This window comes from Cebus imitator, unplaced genomic scaffold, assembly GCF_001604975.1.
Source record: "Cebus imitator isolate Cc_AM_T3 unplaced genomic scaffold, Cebus_imitator-1.0 Scaffold827, whole genome shotgun sequence".
NCBI lineage: Eukaryota > Metazoa > Chordata > Mammalia > Primates > Cebidae > Cebus > Cebus imitator.
In genome coordinates this window covers 273332-290422 of record NW_016108142.1, presented here as the reverse complement: position 1 = coordinate 290422, position 17091 = coordinate 273332, and the positions used below count along the sequence as shown (strand labels likewise).

Below are 17091 nucleotides of genomic sequence, written 5' to 3'. Positions count from 1 at the left end.
CACCATGCCCAGCTAATTTTTTGTATTTTTAGTAGAGACAGGGTTTCACCATGTTGACCAGGATGGTCTCGATCTCTTGACCTCGTGATCCACCCGCCTCGGCCTCCCAAAGTGCTGTGATTACAGGCTTGAGCCACCGCGCCCGGCCCTTACTTACCATTTTTTCACCTCTTCAGTGATAAGCCTCTTCATCTCTTTAGCCTATTTTCTAATTGAATTGTTTTCTTACTGTGTGGAGTTTGAGGATTCTTTATATATTCTGCCACTAATCCTTTGTCAAATATGTGGTTTGCAAATATTTCTCCCAGTCTTAGCTTGTCTCTTTATCCTCTTAACAGGGTTTTTCACAAGGCAAAAATTTTAATTTACATGAATTCCAATTGCTCCATTAAAAAAATAGTTTCTCCTTTTGATGTCAAGTTTAAGCATTCTTTGTCTAACCCCAGATTTTACCTTTGCTCTTCCTAAATGTTCTGTAGCCTTAGACTTGCACTTTACATTTAACTTCATGATCCCTTTTCAGTTAATTTTTGTATAATATGCAAGGTTTAGATTGAGGTTTCTTTTTTTCTCTCTCCTTTTCTTTTTTGTGGTCTAAGGGATCTCTAACTGCTCCAACACCATCTGTTGAATTGCTTTTGTGTCTTTGCCATAAATGAAGTGAGCATATTTGTGTGGGTTTATTTCTGGAATCTTTTTTCTGTTGAGCTATGTGTCTATCCTTTCACATACTACTACATATTATTGTAGCTACATTGTAGGCTTTATATGGAAAAAGTGATTTCTCCCAATTTATTCTTGGTGAAGATTGTTTTAGATATGCTAAGGCCTGTGCTTTCTCATATAAATTTTAAAGTAAGTATGCTGTGTCTACAACAACACTGGCTGTGATTTTAATGGGAATTGCATTAAAGCTATAGCTCAATTCAGGGAGAATTCACATATTTACTATGTTGAGTCTTCTAATCCATGAGTACAATATGTCTCTCTGCTTATTTAGGTCTTCTTTGATTTCTGTCACCAGAATCTTGCAATTTTCAGCACACAGATCTTATATTACATGTTCTGCTAAGTGTATACCTAAGTATTACATTGTCTTCACTGTAATTTTAAATGGCATTTTGTTTGGGTTCTACATGAAATGTGATTGACTTCTTTGTGTTGACCTTATATCTGGTCCTTCCTGAACCTAGCATTGGTATTTTAAAAATTTCTCCTGGAAATTATAATGTGTAGCTAAGGTTGAGAAGCACCTTTTTAGATAAAGACCAGTGGTGACATTTAATGCCCTTAAAATCTTGTGGTTTTCAATTTCAGTACCATTCTGCAATTCTTGGGTGTATACCTGCATGGTTCTGCCTCCCAGTATCCACAATCGTCATTACAGACATTCCCCCTTCTTTTCAGCCCTTCTTTCCTTACCTTCTTATCTTGATCCTTCTTCCTGTTCTCCTAGGACTTTGCTTCCTACTTAACACCACCTGGTATCAATGCTAACAGAAGAATTTTTTCTCTTCCCTCTAAGGATTGAGTAACATCTATATCTGTACCTATTCATTTCTTTTCACTGGGAAGAGTGAGAGATGACTTTTTTTCCCCATTAAAGACAAGACATTTCCTACCTATAATTTCCAGCATCATTACCTTTATATGAATATTTGGGCATACTTCTTTCATGTGTTTCCTGTACTATTCTGTTTAAGTAGTTGTAATAATATACCTATTGTAAGTTTTATTTTATTGTACATTTTCATTTATGATTTTCAGCATTGCTTCATAATATTAAAGACTTTTAGAATATAATTTTAATGAATACATGGTAGCCTGTCCAAAAAATGGATTGTTTCCTTTAAAAAAATTTTTTAATGATGCTGGATTGACTATCCTTGAATATATATTTTTCCCAGGTCTAGGATTGCCTTAAAATAAACTTCCTAAGCCGGGCGCGGTGGCTCACGCCTGTAATCCCAGCACTTTGGGAGGCCGAGGCGGGTGGATCACGAGGTCAAGAGATCGAGACCATCCTGGTCAACACGGTGAAACCCCGTCTCTACTAAAGCTACAAAAAATTAGCTGGGCATGGTGGCGCGTGTCTGTAATCCCAGCTACTCAGGAGGCTGAGGCAGGAGAATTGCCTGAACCCAGGGGGCGGAGGTTGCGGTGAGCCGAGATCGCGCCATTGCACTCCAGCCTGGGTAACAAGAGCGAAACTCCGTCTCAAAAAAAAAAAAAAAAAAAAAAACTTCCTAGAAGTAGAATTGCTGGATTTAGGGTATGAATATTTTAAAGATTCTTGACATAGTTCTAAATTATAAACATAGCTGGGTGGAGTGTAACTTGATACATCCTTTTTTTGTCTTTTCAAAAATCAGGCAATGTAGCAATAGTTGCTATTTTTTAAAGTATATGTCTCATAGTCCAACAATTCTACTTTCCAGGAATAATGGCACAACTGTACAGCTTTATTATCTGGAATGCTTGATGCAGCTTATAAGAAAAACAGAGATAATAGTCTAAATGTTCATTAGTGGGATTTAATAAATTGTGATACATTCATCAACTGAATGATATGAGTTGATGTGATCATAATCTAATAAATGAAAAAAATCAGAATAAGAAAAGCAGTTGGTAGGCTGGACATGGTGGCTCACACCAGTAATCCCAGCACTTTGAGAGGCCAAGGTGGTTGGATCGGATCCCCTGAGGTCAGGAGTTTGAGACCAGCCTGTGCAACATGGTGAAACACTGTCTCTATTAAAAATACAATTAGCTGCGCATAATGGTGGGTGCCTGTAATTCCAGCTACTTGGGAGGCTGAGGCAGGAAAATCTCTTGAACCCGGGAGGTGGAGGTTGCAATGGGCCGAGATTGCGCCACTGCACTCCAGCCTGGGAGAGAGTGAGAATGTGTTGAAAGAAAGAAAAGAAAAAAGAAAAGAAGAGAGAGAGGAGAGAGAGAAAGAAAGAAAAGAAAGGAGGGGAGGAGGAAAGAAGGAAAGAAAGAAGAAGGAAGGAAGGAACAAAGGAAGGAAGGAGCCAACTCATTAAAAAACAATATGTTGGCAGAGGGAAAATGGTGTAGCTCAAGAAAATTTGACAGAAAGTGAAATGATAGAGTAATGATTATCTGTAAGGCAGCATAGCCTAAGATTTAGATGTGCATAGGAAGGTAAGTAGTAAAAGAACAGACAAGTTTCAAGGAGTTCATAACATTAAGAGCAGTAAAAATAAAGAACAAATTATTGAAATAAATGAGCCAGGATGGTAGATAGGCTGAAGTATTAAAGTATGTAAAAGTCTGAATCAAAACAGCATGGAAAACAAATGTACGTGTGTGTGTGTGTACTTGAAAAATTTAAAGTACTACAAATGTGATTCTTCCCCTTTCCTCACATGATGAAGTTGAAGAAGGAAGTCACTTCAGATTCAACAAGGTGATGTCCTAGAGGCATATGGACAAAGGGCAGATGTATTTTTAAAAAATGATTATGAGTGAGAAACCAAGAGCCACACATCTGAGTGTAGCGCATATGTTCCTATTGTCCTGGGAGGATATGGTAATACTTGGAGCAAACTGGTAACATATAAATTGGGCTGATCCCTTTTGAGTAACAGATAGCATTTTCTGGAAGACTTAATTAATTGCAGCATTTAAGAGTAATGTTGGCCAAGTGCATGGCACACACCTGTAATCTCAGCACATTGGGAGGATGAAGCAAAAGGATCATTTGAGGCCCGGAGTTTAAGACCAGCTTAGGCAAAATAGCAAGATACCATCTACAATAATAATAATAATAATAATAATAATAATAATAGCCACATTAGATGGTGCATGCCAGTATATTATACTAGCTAGTTAAGGGGCTTAGGAGGCAGGAGCACATGAGCCCAGGAGTTAGAGGTGGCAGTGAGCTACGATTGCATCACTGCACTCTACCCGGATGACAGAGTGAGACTTTGCCTCAAAAAGAATGGGGGTTACTGTTAGGTCAAAGCAAATATTTCCAGAGCTGTCACTGAAGAGCAAGCAACATAGACAATATTAATGTCAATCCTGTAGATTAAATGATATTTACCTTTCTCTTTAACATCCTTTTTAATTAGGAGAGTTTTCGTCACCAATCTGGTGCCAGAGAAAGATGATAAAACAAATTTACCTTACATGTATGACTGCTGGATGGGGAACAACTGAACCTCATAGTGAGTATATGCACCACCTCCTCCAACATTAAAATCCAAACAAACGTGTAACATCTAAGTGTACTCTTCTTATTCATTTTCAGTTTTTCTCTATTTTTAATATGAATAATGGTGTGAAAATTCTTTTAAAATAATGGATCTAAAGGTGACTTCCTTGGTTTTAGGTTATTATAGTCATGAATACCAGTTTATTGATACTTATAAAAACTTGTATTCAAGAATATCTAGTGATTTTATTACCTAATATTTGTAAGTCTCATTTCTATGTAATTACTCTCCAATTGTACTGTAAACATATGCAAACTCAGACACCCATACACAATTGTTTTTATAGCAGTGAAACACAAACTTGAAGATATGAGCCAATTTCTAACCACGTGAGGCATTTTTCTGAAATGATGGATTGGTATGAATGGTAAATGGGTAGAAAAGATTATGCAAAAATAACTAGCCCATGTAAAGATCAACCCATGAGTTTGGCTTCACTTCTACTGTATTGTACAACTGAGTTAACAAATTACAAATATCCAATAGACTAGAGTGAATCGGAATGTAGTTTCCATTGTCAGCCTCTAAACATAATGTTTATTCAGCAAAGTCAAAAGAATGAGAGCACAGTGAAACCAAGGGTATCAATTATAGGCTTAACATTTAAAAAGGAATTGTATTGATCGCTTCATCAACAACTGATTTGGGTCTAAACTTTTTATTTTTCCTTCTATGAAGTGATATTATTTTTCTCTCTTCCTAGAATTGTAGTGAAGATAAAAAGAATGCTTACAAAATAGTTTTGGTGTTTCTGTTGTATAAGCTAAAGTGGAATAATATTAGGTCTTTATAAATCACCTAACAACATTGTGCTAGTGCCCAGAGAGAAAAATAGTGGGATTTACCCTGAGAATCTATCTATATATAGGGAAATCTCTGTGTTAGCCTTTAAAAGCATCTGCCTAGGTTTATATGTGTTTTTATTCTTTTGTGCTAGAGGATGAATTTTCTAAAATGGTACAGCAGGCAAAGGTATCTCTGCTCATTAGTACCTCTTGCCAAAGCCACCATGGTATGTATACTCCAAACACCAATATATTCAGAAGAGCTGCAGGATCATCTTCCTGCATGGTAATTCAAGGATTGCATTGATGAATCTGGGAATTTTCTTTTCAGCATGTCTCACAAACAGGCGTTTACTGATCCATAAAGAAGAAAAGACGCATGTTAGTTTTAAAAAGAAAGGCAAGAAGAATAAATACATTTCTATGTTACTTTAAAAACAATTGAACTGTGATTACTAATTTGATAGTTGAAATGAACTCAGTTCTCAAAAGAAATTATTCATTACTTGAATGAACTATGTGAAATTGCTGATATTCAATATTTTTTGACCTACAAACATGATTATTTATTTTCTTTCTCTGTCTTTCTCTGTCTCTCTCTTTCTCTGTCTCTCTTTCTCTTTCTCTCTCTTTCTCCCTCTTTCTCCCTCCTCTCTTTCTCTGTCTCTCTTTCTCTTTCTCTTTCTTTCTCCCTCTTTCTCCCTCTCCTCCCCCACCTTTCTCTCTTTTTTTCTTCTTTTTCTGAGATGGAGTCTCGCACTTGCATTCTCGCCCGGGCTGGAGCGCAGTGGCACGATCTTGGCTAACTGCAACCTCCAACTTAAAGGTTAACATGATTCTCCTGCCTCAGCCTCCCAAATAGCTGCGATTACAGGCACGCATCACCATACCCGGCTACTTTTTTGTATTTTTAGTAGAGACAGCGTTTCACTATGTTGGCCAGACTGGTCTGGAGCTCCTGACCTCGTGATTTGCCCACCTGGGCCTCCCAAAGTGCTGGGATTACAGGCATGAGCCATCTCACCCAGCAGATCATATCTTATGATTCAGCTGCATAGCTGAATTAGGTGACTTAGTGCACATACTGCTGGTAGCATTGAAAACATAAAGAAGTTTCATGTAACTGAAAACCATCATCTGGGCATTTATATAGATGCTTGAAAGTTTCTTCATGCAGAGTCTATAGTCAGCATTAAGTGAATTTATACTAACCTAAACCTTATCTTTCAGTCTCTCCTTGAAGGTATAGATTTAATCCTTTCAAGAGATCTGTCACACTAACCAATTACCTGAGTGGCCATAGTTTTCTGTTAGGTTGTGGGCAGAAATCAGAGAGATAAGAAAAGAACCTGTGCCCTGCCTGACCATCATGGGCAGCTGGGGTTTGTGTCAGCCAGGAATCAGGTATTTGGGAGAACTTCTCTTTTTGTTGGTTGCAGGGAGATTCTGGAAGACCGCTGCAGTGTGCCCAACCTGAAAAGTACAAGCCTGTCAACATTGTGAGCTGAGGCAGCAGTCACTGACATCCCACTGCACCATCTTCACAAGAATTTCTGCCTGCAGTGATTGGATCACATCTGTCATTGGAGGAGAAGTGTGATCACTGAAAGAGCAGCATGGTATAATTGTGATTAGAAATGGGAAGAGGCAAGACATGCTGGCTCACACCTGTAATCCCAGTGCTTTGGGAGGCTGAGGTGGGTGGATCATGAAGTCAGGAGTTCAAGACCAGTGTGGCCAACATGGTGAAATCCCATCTCTACTAAAAATACAAAAATTAACTGGGTGTGGTGACATGTGCCTGTAATCCCAGCTACTCAGGAGGCTCAGGCAGGAGAACTGCTTGAACCCAGGAGGTGGAGGCTGCAGTAAGTGGAGATCATGCCACTGCACTCCAACCTGGGTGACAGAGTGAGACTCCATCTCAAAGAAAAAAAAAAAAAAAGAAAGAAAAAGAAAAGAAAGAAAATAAAAAAGATAATAGTACACCTGAAAAATGAGTGTCTTGTCAGTGCCAAAATATTCAGTGTTACTTCCACCCGTCATTGTCATTGCAGAGGTTGGTGTTGGTGTGTTTGTACATTCAATATTAAACATTGGTCACAAAAGTTAATGTTGTTTCATGCCTCCTGGGAACTTACAATTTGAATTGTTCAACTCATATCTTGCATACCACATGTATGTCATATATTTTGAATGGTATTATATACACTGGTACTACTTTTTTTCTACTTTGGCAAATAGAAAAAATATGATAAGAAGGGCAATATTATTCAACCCATATAATTCTTAACTTTACTCACAGGGATACAGGCTGGAAACTTCTCTGAGCACAAATAGATAGAAATGGTCCCTGTCAGTTTCACAATTGTGATGAGGAGTGGACATTTAAGAGATTATGTCTCAGGCATATCAATTGACCTTAAAAATTTTAGATAAAATTTTAGGATATTTAATCTGTTTATAAGGTATTTAATTTATCTGAAGCTCAGCTTATCTCAATCGCCTTACCTCTGTAGGCTGTAGCCAAGAATCAGGGAGGAACTAGGGAAGGTCACTGAGCCAGAAGAATAGATGTCAAATTCTATCACAGAAATCTGCAATATAGAATGAGTAGGAGCCTCAGGCAACATTTTTTTTCTTATTTTACACATTCCACCAAAATTTTTTATTTGGTTTCCAAGAATGCAGCATTCCAAAATGGTGTATGATTCAGCTTTAGGTAAGCACATGTATAATCAAATGAGACAGCAATTCATAGGGAAATAGAAAAATTACATATATATATTCAAACAACTTCAAAAAGCATAATATGCAGGGCTTCCTTCCTATAGAACTCAATATTGTGAGTAGATTATAAAAGTTTGAATTATGAAGCTGCCATTTCTGTAGATAAAAACATCTTGGAAATTAGCTACTTTATGTGATTCAGTCTAATAATTGTAATTACAATAATACATCAAGATGTTAGGTTCAGTACATCCACATTATGAAAATTTTGCTCTTCAGAATTAAAGTAAAAAAGCTGATATACTTAAATTAGGAATCCTTAACTCTCGGACAAAATGGTTTGTCTTCCAAATATTTCTGTTTGTATTTAAGGCTGGAGGTAACTGAGGCTTCACTGAAACTGGTTAATCTTTTTCTAATGAATCTTCATTTAAAAGTTGGAAGGCAAGTATGAGCACAAGATATCTCTGTAATGGTATTAGAAAAAAGAACCTGTCTTTTCTCACTCTTTCTCTTTTAGTCTCTTTCTATCTCTCTTCCTTTCCTTCAACCTCTTTTCCTCCTCTTCCCCACTGCCTGTTCCCTTTTACATTCCCCCTTTCTAACCCCATTCCTCTGGGCTTCTTACACTCTTTCAACTTCTCAATCTGTCTCTCTTTTTTCACCTCTGTTAATCTTTTTTTCTTTCTCAATCCCTCTACTTTTTTTTTTCAGTTCAGTCAACAACCTCCCTCTTCCCCTTTCCTTTCTCCCTCTCCCCCTTTCTTTTCTCCCTCTCCCGAATCACTTATACTTTCAAATTCTCATCCCCCTTCTCTCTCTCAATCCCTCTTGCTTTCTCAATGCCCTCCATCTTTCTCTTTCAACCAACCTCCCTTCCCCTTCCCTTTCTCTCAATCCCCTGCCCAACTTCTTCTCTCTTTTTCTGTCAACCTTTCCTTTCGTTTGCAAATGCTACAATGAGATATTATTATAAATGTCCTAGTAATTACTAAAAACCCTCTGCGTGAATATTGATTTAAAGCTTCCACTTTCATTAAGTTATACTTCTGGATAAGAACACCAAGGAAAATAAAAGATGAGATTTGCAAGGATTCTCTAATTCTAATGTTAATCTGTTTTGTACCATTTTTACTTTGTCTTTTGTGAATCTTTCCCTTCTTTTTGGTACTTAGCACATCACTTGTCATATTAAAGGTGCTCAATGAATATTTGCTACAAGAGTGACCAGGCTGCAAGTTCAGTTGACAGATCTGTTGAATGCCCACAAGCACCTCAAAGTCAGTACATCCCAAATGGATCTTTTTGTCTTTTTTTGGGGGGGAGGGAGTGGACAGAGTCCCACTCTGTGGTTCATTTCAGCCTATTAATTATATTAAACTATTGCACACACAATGCTTTATAGATAGAAATGATTGCTTTGTTGAAACAGAGATATCGGATGGCATAGACTGTGGATAGACTAAAAGTATTTATCCATCAGCTGATTATAACGTCTGAACTTGTCATGTGAAAAACTGATTTAAGACTTTTAAGGCCGGGTGCTATGGCTCACTCCTATAATCCTAGCATGTTGGGAGGCTGAGGTGGGTGGATTATTTGAGGTCAGGAGTTTATGATCAGCCTGGCCAACATGGTGAAACCCTCCCTCTACTAAAAATACAAAAATTAGTCTGGCATGGTGGCAGTTGCCTGCAGTCTCAGCTACTTGGGAGGCTGAGGCACCTCCTTGAACCCAGGAGGTGGAGGTGAAGGTTGCAGTGAGCCAAGGTCACACCACTGCACTCCAGCCTGGGCAACTGAGTGAGACTCTGTCCCCCTCCTAAAAAAGACAAAAGGATCCATTTGGCATGTACTGACTTTGAAGTGCTTGTGGGCATTCTACAGTAAAAATTATTCATTTATTAATTTATCTCAATATTCCCTGCTTACTTGCTGAAACTTTTACTCAAACTAGAGAAAGAAAAAAAAATGGCATGGAAATACCTTTTCATCATCTTTACTAAATACAGGTTGTTATGGAACAGTTATTAGTCTCAGTCTAAAACCTATCTTCTGCAGGTAATACATAATGGACTTTTTAAAGCAAATTATTTTTCAGATGTAATGCCACTGATAACACAAGATTAAGTATCCATCTCTTTTTAAAGTTAATCAGGTTTCAATCTTCAGGGGAAATTAAGTTTTGTCTTCAGTGGGTAGATTAAAAAATGGTGAATTGCTTTATAAATAAGCAGGATCAAATTAATCAGTTCTGCTACACCGGGAAATCCAGCTCTCATGGGATAGTTGTTAAACTGAAAGTAGGTTATCCTGGAGACCAAGGATCAGGTGTAACTAAGTGAACAACAGCTAGCCCCCATCCAACCAGGAGCCCACACTCCAAAGAAGGAAGAGTTGCTAATGCCTTTTTGGCAAATATAAAAAAGCATTTTAGATGTATATTAATTTACTTAATCCTCATAACAACTCTGAGATATGCTCATTTTACAGATGAGCAAATAGAGATGCAGAGATGAAATAATGTGGCCAAGGTCATATGCTAGTAAGTTGCTGATCTGGAATTTTAGGTCAATGAATAAGAAAACTCAAATCTCAACGTTTGATTATAAAATCTGGTAACAGATAGGTGAAAAAGAACCTGGAATAAGTTTACTCTCCAGCAGTTCAAATTTAACTTTTCTTCCCAAAGTCCCCTCTATAAACTCCTGTTCTATGAAGTGATAGGAAAACATGAGGCATTAATTTTCTTTCTCAAGAAGTATTTGAAGGCAAAGTAGGTGTTGGCTTAGGGAGATGAGGAAGACAGAAGTGCTTTCTTAGGAGAGAGTAAAACCTGGAAGACAATAAAAACGCGGATCAAATAATAAAAAGCGTTACTTATGGCGGAAAAGGAAGTTTAAATGTTCTTGTCACGGGAAAATGAGGACACAAAAACTGAAAGGGCACAAAACAATTGCAGGGGTGATATGCATTAGGGTTGTCAGGGGTAATTTCTACGCCCTTCATTACTAATAGAGTTATTAGTAATGAAATGCAGTGTGAGGAGCTGAGATTCCTTCTGCGGTCTCCAAGTGTCAGTCGCCCTTCTGTATCTCCTTCCTGGAGATACAGAACCAGACTAGCAGCACGATTACACCTTTGGTAAGTTGCAGCCTTATCTCCGTGGAGGCACGCGGCTTTTACCTTAACCACGCCTCTTCACTCCCTAAGACTTCGTAAGCAAAGGAAATATCGCGAGAACTCTACATTGTCTCTCTTCTGACGTTTTCAGCCGTGATAGTCGCTTTTATTCTCGCGATATTTCCGGGTACGCGGGAGTCCCGGCGACCCGGGCTTCTGTGAAAGATGGCGGTAGGCTGGGATCGTAACCTAAGGTAAAATACTGAAACCCCGCTGGGTGCTGTTCCCTAGGTTGTTCCATGGCTGCTCAGGGCGTAAATGCAGTTGAGGACACTGGGAGCTTGTCATGGGCTTGGCTCCTTGTCTTCATTAGTGTCTGGAGACCGGGTCGGACGGAGAAGCCTCTCCACTTCCCCCGGGGGCGTTACTGGCAGGACCCTAGGAAACGATGCTACTGGGAGCTCCCCTTTGCCTGGTCCGGGTGCAGCTCCAAGGAGTTCAGGAGCTTCCTCGGTAGCCCCTGATTCTGACCCTTTGCTTCTCACAGTGCCCGGTGCCCCGGTGGCTTTTCTAGTCGCAGGCGAGTAGGATCCCAATCGTTCGAGTGTCAGTCCTCCCGGTGTCAAGCTCCCTACCTCAGTCAAACAAATACCACATTCTTGGCAGTACGTTGCCCTCTTTCTCTTTTTTAAGAAAGAACGAGGTCTTGGCCTCGCCTGGAAGAAGTTTCGCACGGTGCTCCGGAAAATCAGAAAGAAGGGCAGGGCTAGACGCTAGGAGAGACAGGTCCGACTGTCACTACTTTTCTTCGGCGCAGGAATCCCTCCGAAGGCAACTTGTCAACTCGTGGTGGAGAATAGCCTTGCTTATCGGTAGTACATAGAGTTTACAGGTCGTTGTCTGAGAAAACACGTTTGAGTAACTTATATTTAGGATTTAGTGCCCCCGAGTCTTAAAGTGACATAATAGCTGTTAAAATGTTGCCAGACTGGTTTTCAGAAGCAGTGAAAGTTACAGTTAAAAACAGGATTTATTCATTTGAAGTTGTCATTCAGTATTTCAGTTAATTGCCTAGCCTGATACATTGTACTTTAGTATACAGCAATTATAAAGAACGAGCCTGGCTTGTTCACTGAAAAAGAAAAACTTATGCTTATTTACCTAATTTGTTTGTTGATATCTTTAAGTTGTTGTAATTATGCCAGTTCTACTGGAAGACATGAGGGAAAAAGATTCTATATTTGGGGGTGGGGATTGGCAATAGAGGGATAGATAGGGAGAGGAGGTTTTGTTTTGTTTTGTTTTTTATGATAGTGAACTTTAGTATCCAGTTGCATGTGATAATGGCTTCCTGGTACAAATCGTAAAAATATATCAGGTTGGAAAGGTCTCTCAAAAGAAATCAGGCATAGTCTGGAACAACAACAGACCAAAAAAAAAAAAAAAAAAAAATCCTTCAAATTTCTTTTCTTTGGGGATTGGTGGTGTAAGTGAAAGAAATGGCGATTTTTTTTCTTTACTGGAAGTTACTTTTAGGCAGTCAATGCCTGCTAAAAATACTATTTAACAGTTTCCAAATATTTATTATAATTTTCCCTGTTAATGTCATGGTGGACAAATTATTTAACCTCTCTGTGCCTTAGTTCCCTCATTGGCAAAATGAAATAACAATAATACCTAACTCATAGGAAGGTTGTGAGGATTGAATGTGTTAAAACATGCAAAGCATTTAGAACAATACCTGACACACAGTAAACACTCAATGTATGTTAGCTCTTGTTATTTTTTATTTTCCTTTTCTAACGTCTGTAGTTACAAATGTTGCCGTGTTACTTAGTCAAAATGTAGACTGAAGAAGACACTGTTTAAAATAATATCTTTCTGACCCCAGAGTGATTACATATTCTTGATTGGTGTGGTTAATGTTTTCTTAAACTCCCCATCACCATCCAGTTCCTTGTTTTCTTAAATTATTATCCTCTTTTAATGACTAAAGCATAAATTCTTCCTTTCTACTGTTCCATATAGTCTGTAGAAGGGTTTTCTTTGTGAATGAATGCTATAGTATGAATGCCATAGGAGGGTAAATTCCAAAGGATGATGATGGAATGGGGAAGAAGAGAAGCATATTGAATGATCTAGGTGCTGATGTCTTTAAGGAAATTATGAATATATCCAGACGTTAGTGGAATATGAAAACAAGTGCAGAAGTGAGAGTCAGTGTGTACTGTGGTTTGGAGCATAGTTTCAAGTTCTACCACCTTCTGTGTGGCCTGGGAAAATCACTTGACAGTTCTGTCCCTCATTTCCTCATTTAAAAGTGGGATTAAAAATAGGATCTGCTTCACAGAGTCATTTATAGGATTAAATGAATTAATATCTAAAGAGCTTCTAGTAATACATAGCACAAAACATGAGAGATGGTTGAGAAATATGGTAAAACATGATACTTCTCTAACTTGGGAGTCTCAGAAATGAACTAAGGGTTAGAACGGAACTGCCACCAATAGAAAGTCAGGTTTTATAAAGAGTACAGATAGGACAATTCCTTTTAGGAAAACTAGAGGTTATTGGATACCTTGTTTATGCCAGACAGTGGATTTGCCACCAATAGAAAGTCAGGTTTTGTAAAGAGAACAGATAGAGTAATTTCTTATAGAAAAGCTAAAAGTTATTGGATACCTTGTTTATGCCAAACAGTAACTTATACACTAGGGTGGCAAATATTCAAAATGGAATTTATTTCTTGCAGATAGGTTAGTGCCGAGCTTTCAGGAATGGGACCGGTGGAGTAGCAGAGTGGCAAGAGGCTCCATTCTAGAGTGATATCTCATGAAAAAAGGGGATGGAGGAAGCTAGAGATGGGTAGGGAGCCACCTAATACATTCCAGCCAGACTTTCAAGGGAGGAGTGCTGAATAGGTTGTATGTATTAGGAGATTTGCAAAACTAACTGCTTGCAATATCTTTATGCCTATACATAAATTAAAAGCATTTAGAAAGGTAATTATACAAATATAATGTTATTGAAAGTTTTAGAAATATAATTCACTATTTTATTCATTTGTTTAACAGTGCTATACTCACTTTGTGATGGCCATTGTTCTAGGTCCTGGGATAGTGGAAAAAAGAAAAATCCTTCTGTGGATCTTATATTTTTACGTATTTGCTTACTTAAGTATGACATACTGTTATGATTTGAAAGATGCGCTATTATGGTGCTTCTGGAGAAATTTCCTTCCTTTTCTTAATGAATATTGAATACCTGTTTGCTAAGCATTGGAGATACAGAGATCAAGTTAGACATGGTTCCTGTTCTAACAGTCCACTGGAGAAAACAGAAAATGAAAGAAGCAATTAGAAATAGTGTCATAAAGGTACAGTGTTCTAGACGCAGATAGATGTTGAGGGCCATGGAAAGCTTTTTTGTCCCCGTCTCAAGGTAGAGATGAGTAGACTGGGCCTTGAAGAGTAAGTAGGAGTTAGTCAAATGAAGAGATGGGGTGGGGGAAGAAAGAACATTTCAGGCAGAGATAATAGCATATTTTAGGTCTTGAAAGTGATTTAGTATGATCGGAACGCAGACTGTGAGGGATTGAGTTTGAAGAGAGGTTAGCAGGACCTGATTTTTGAAGAGCTTTGCAAAACATGTTAGGATAGTGTCCAAGCTCTTAAGTGTAGTGGGAAGGGAAGTTATACAAAGATTAGAAGAGAAATATTATATAATCAGATTTATGTATTAAAAGGATAATTTGTTCTTTATTATAGTATAGAGAGAGAATTGGAAGGTTGAAGACTAGAGGTTGTTGAAGCAATGTAGTGGCAATTGGGACTAGGAATGTACTTGGACATAAGGAATTTCTCAGAGAGTCTGAAGAAGAGAGGACAGGCAGATTTAAGGGAAATTTAGAAATATCTTAAGTCTAAGGATATAGCCCGTGTTTCTGGCTTGTGTAGTTTGGCTTATGGTGTTATCATTAACTAAGATAGGAGATACAGGAGGCACAATTTTGACAGGGTGAAGTATTCATTTTTGGACTTGTTGAGTCTGAATTCTGTTTGGAATGTCCAAATGAAAATGTAACAGAAGGCAAAGGATTATATATATCTGTAGAGAGATTTGGGCTGAGAATCAAAATTTGGGAGAAATCAACATGAGACTGAAATTGAAGGAATGGGCAATCATTTGGGGAAAGTGTAGAGGTTGAGAGGGGACCTAGTGCAGAATTTGAGAGAAAGATGAATCTGCAAAATAATCCAAAGAGGGTCTTCCAGGTAGGATGAAAATTGGAAATGTGATATCACTTAAGATGATGTTTCAAGAAGAAAACGAAATGATAAACAGTGTACTTTCTCAGAGGTGCAATTAGATAAGGACTGAGGAGTGTCTGTCCATTTAGTACTAAGGAAATTGACCTTGCTCAGCGCAAATTTAGTTGAGAGGTGAGAGTTGGGTGAGGAGGTAGTCACAGTAGATGAATGAGGACAACTCTTTTTTTTTTTTGAGACGGAGTTTCACTCTTGTTGCCCAGGCTGGAGTGCAATGGCGCTATCTTGGCTCACCACAACCTCCACCTCCTGGGTTCAGGCAATTCTCCTGCCTCAGCCTCCTGAGTAGCTGGGATTACAGGCAGGCACCACCATGCCCAGCTGATTTTTTGTATTTTTAGTAGAGACAGGGTTTCACCATGTTGACCAGGATGGTCTCGATCTCTTGACCTCGTGATCCACCCGCCTTGGCCTCCCAAAGTGCTGGGATTACAGGCGTGAACCACCGCGCCCGGCCCCGAGGACAACTCATTCTTTTAAGTTGGCTGTAGGTATGCTGCCAGAGATGTGTAGTTGGAGTTGGACTTGAGTTTAAGGGAGAGTTCAGTTTTAAGGAGAAAAGACATAAAGATATTTAATATTTTACTCAAATCACAGAGAATAAGTAGAAATTGAAAGATTGAAGAAGGGTAAGTTTTTGTGCAGTTATCACTAAAAAGGTACGGAAAATAAATTTGATTATCAGAACTGAACAAACTTAGCAGGCACGACATATACCTAACAAACATTCAGAAGCTTAATTTATCAATGGGAATACCAGTTTTATAAGTGACGTGGCTGTTAGAAACTGTCATCTGTTTTGTCTACCTCATCTGTTTTTCCTTTAGAAAACTAAGTGCATGAGAAAAAAATCATAATTCGAAGTCTGCTTTGTGAGCATGGAACCAGCAAGGGAAGGTTAGTTGCATGTTTTTAATGGCAAAAGAAATCAACATGTTAATGCTTTCAATTCTACTTTAGAGTAGAAGCTCCCTGCTGGATTGATAAGTAGCTCTCCTGGTCAGAGCTTCTTTCTTTTAGACAGTATTCATGTTTACTGCCAATTTTTGATTCTCTGGCCCTTATTTTTCTTTATGAATGTTCTTTCTCTTGCCTATTCTTTTATGTTAATCCTACCCATTAGATCTCAGATTCAAAGTCTGTCTGCTTTCTTCCAGAGACATTATTTCTCTTATAGTGACTTTTGCAACTATATGATTTATTCTGCTATTATGTGTTGATTTTATTAATAAAGCTTTGATTACTAGGAATTCTTTATAGTATTACCTATAGTATTATTTATAAATCTGTTATAAAAATTACATAAATATCTAAAAATTCAGTTATTTGATGGGCTTTATAATTTTAGATATAGATGACATACTGATAAAAAGGGACTAGCAAGCAGCCAATTTTTAAATAACGTTTGAGTATAAAAATAGATAATTTGGGAAATCTGAAGTTATATGTAAAGGCAATTAAAATTCTCTCATGAGAATTTTTAACATTTTTGTATATAGATGCTCAGTTTTGTTTCTTGTATATTTTTTCCTGTTGCCTATAAAATGAGGATCTATGTGACCATCTAGTCTTTTCTTACTGAATCATGACTATTTTATTCTGTCATTAAATTTTATTTTATTTTTTAATAAAAGATTTTCAGGCCAGGCATAGTGGCTCATGACTGTAATCTCAGCAGTTTTTTTGGGAAGCTGAGGTGGGTGGAAGGCTTCAGCCTAGGAGTTTGAGACCAGCCTGGGCAACATGGTGAAACTCCTTCTTTAGAAAAAATACAAAAATTAGCTGGAGATGGAGGCGCATGCTTATAGTACCAGCTACTCGGGAGGCTGAGGTGAGGAGGATCACTTGAGCCAGGGAGGCAGAGGTTGCGGTGAGCTG

The 17091-nt window shown here is 38.2% G+C and overlaps 1 protein-coding gene across 7 annotated transcripts in view; it reads left to right on the top strand.

The window, feature by feature from the left end:
• The window catches only part of ERGIC2 (ERGIC and golgi 2), a 62034-nt gene that overhangs the window by 11938 nt on the left and 33005 nt on the right, over positions 1–17091 (top strand). For 2 of the 7 annotated variants that reach the window (XM_017520377.2, XM_037735527.1), the window contains exons 2-3: positions 4104–4199; positions 16041–16110. The gene's annotated coding sequence lies outside the window, so the exon portion shown is untranslated. Of the gene's footprint in view, positions 1–4103; positions 4200–11019; positions 11140–16040; positions 16111–17091 lie in introns of those variants that run through there. The other 5 variants (XM_037735529.1, XM_017520376.2, XM_017520380.2 and 2 more) reach the window with 4 other exon arrangements.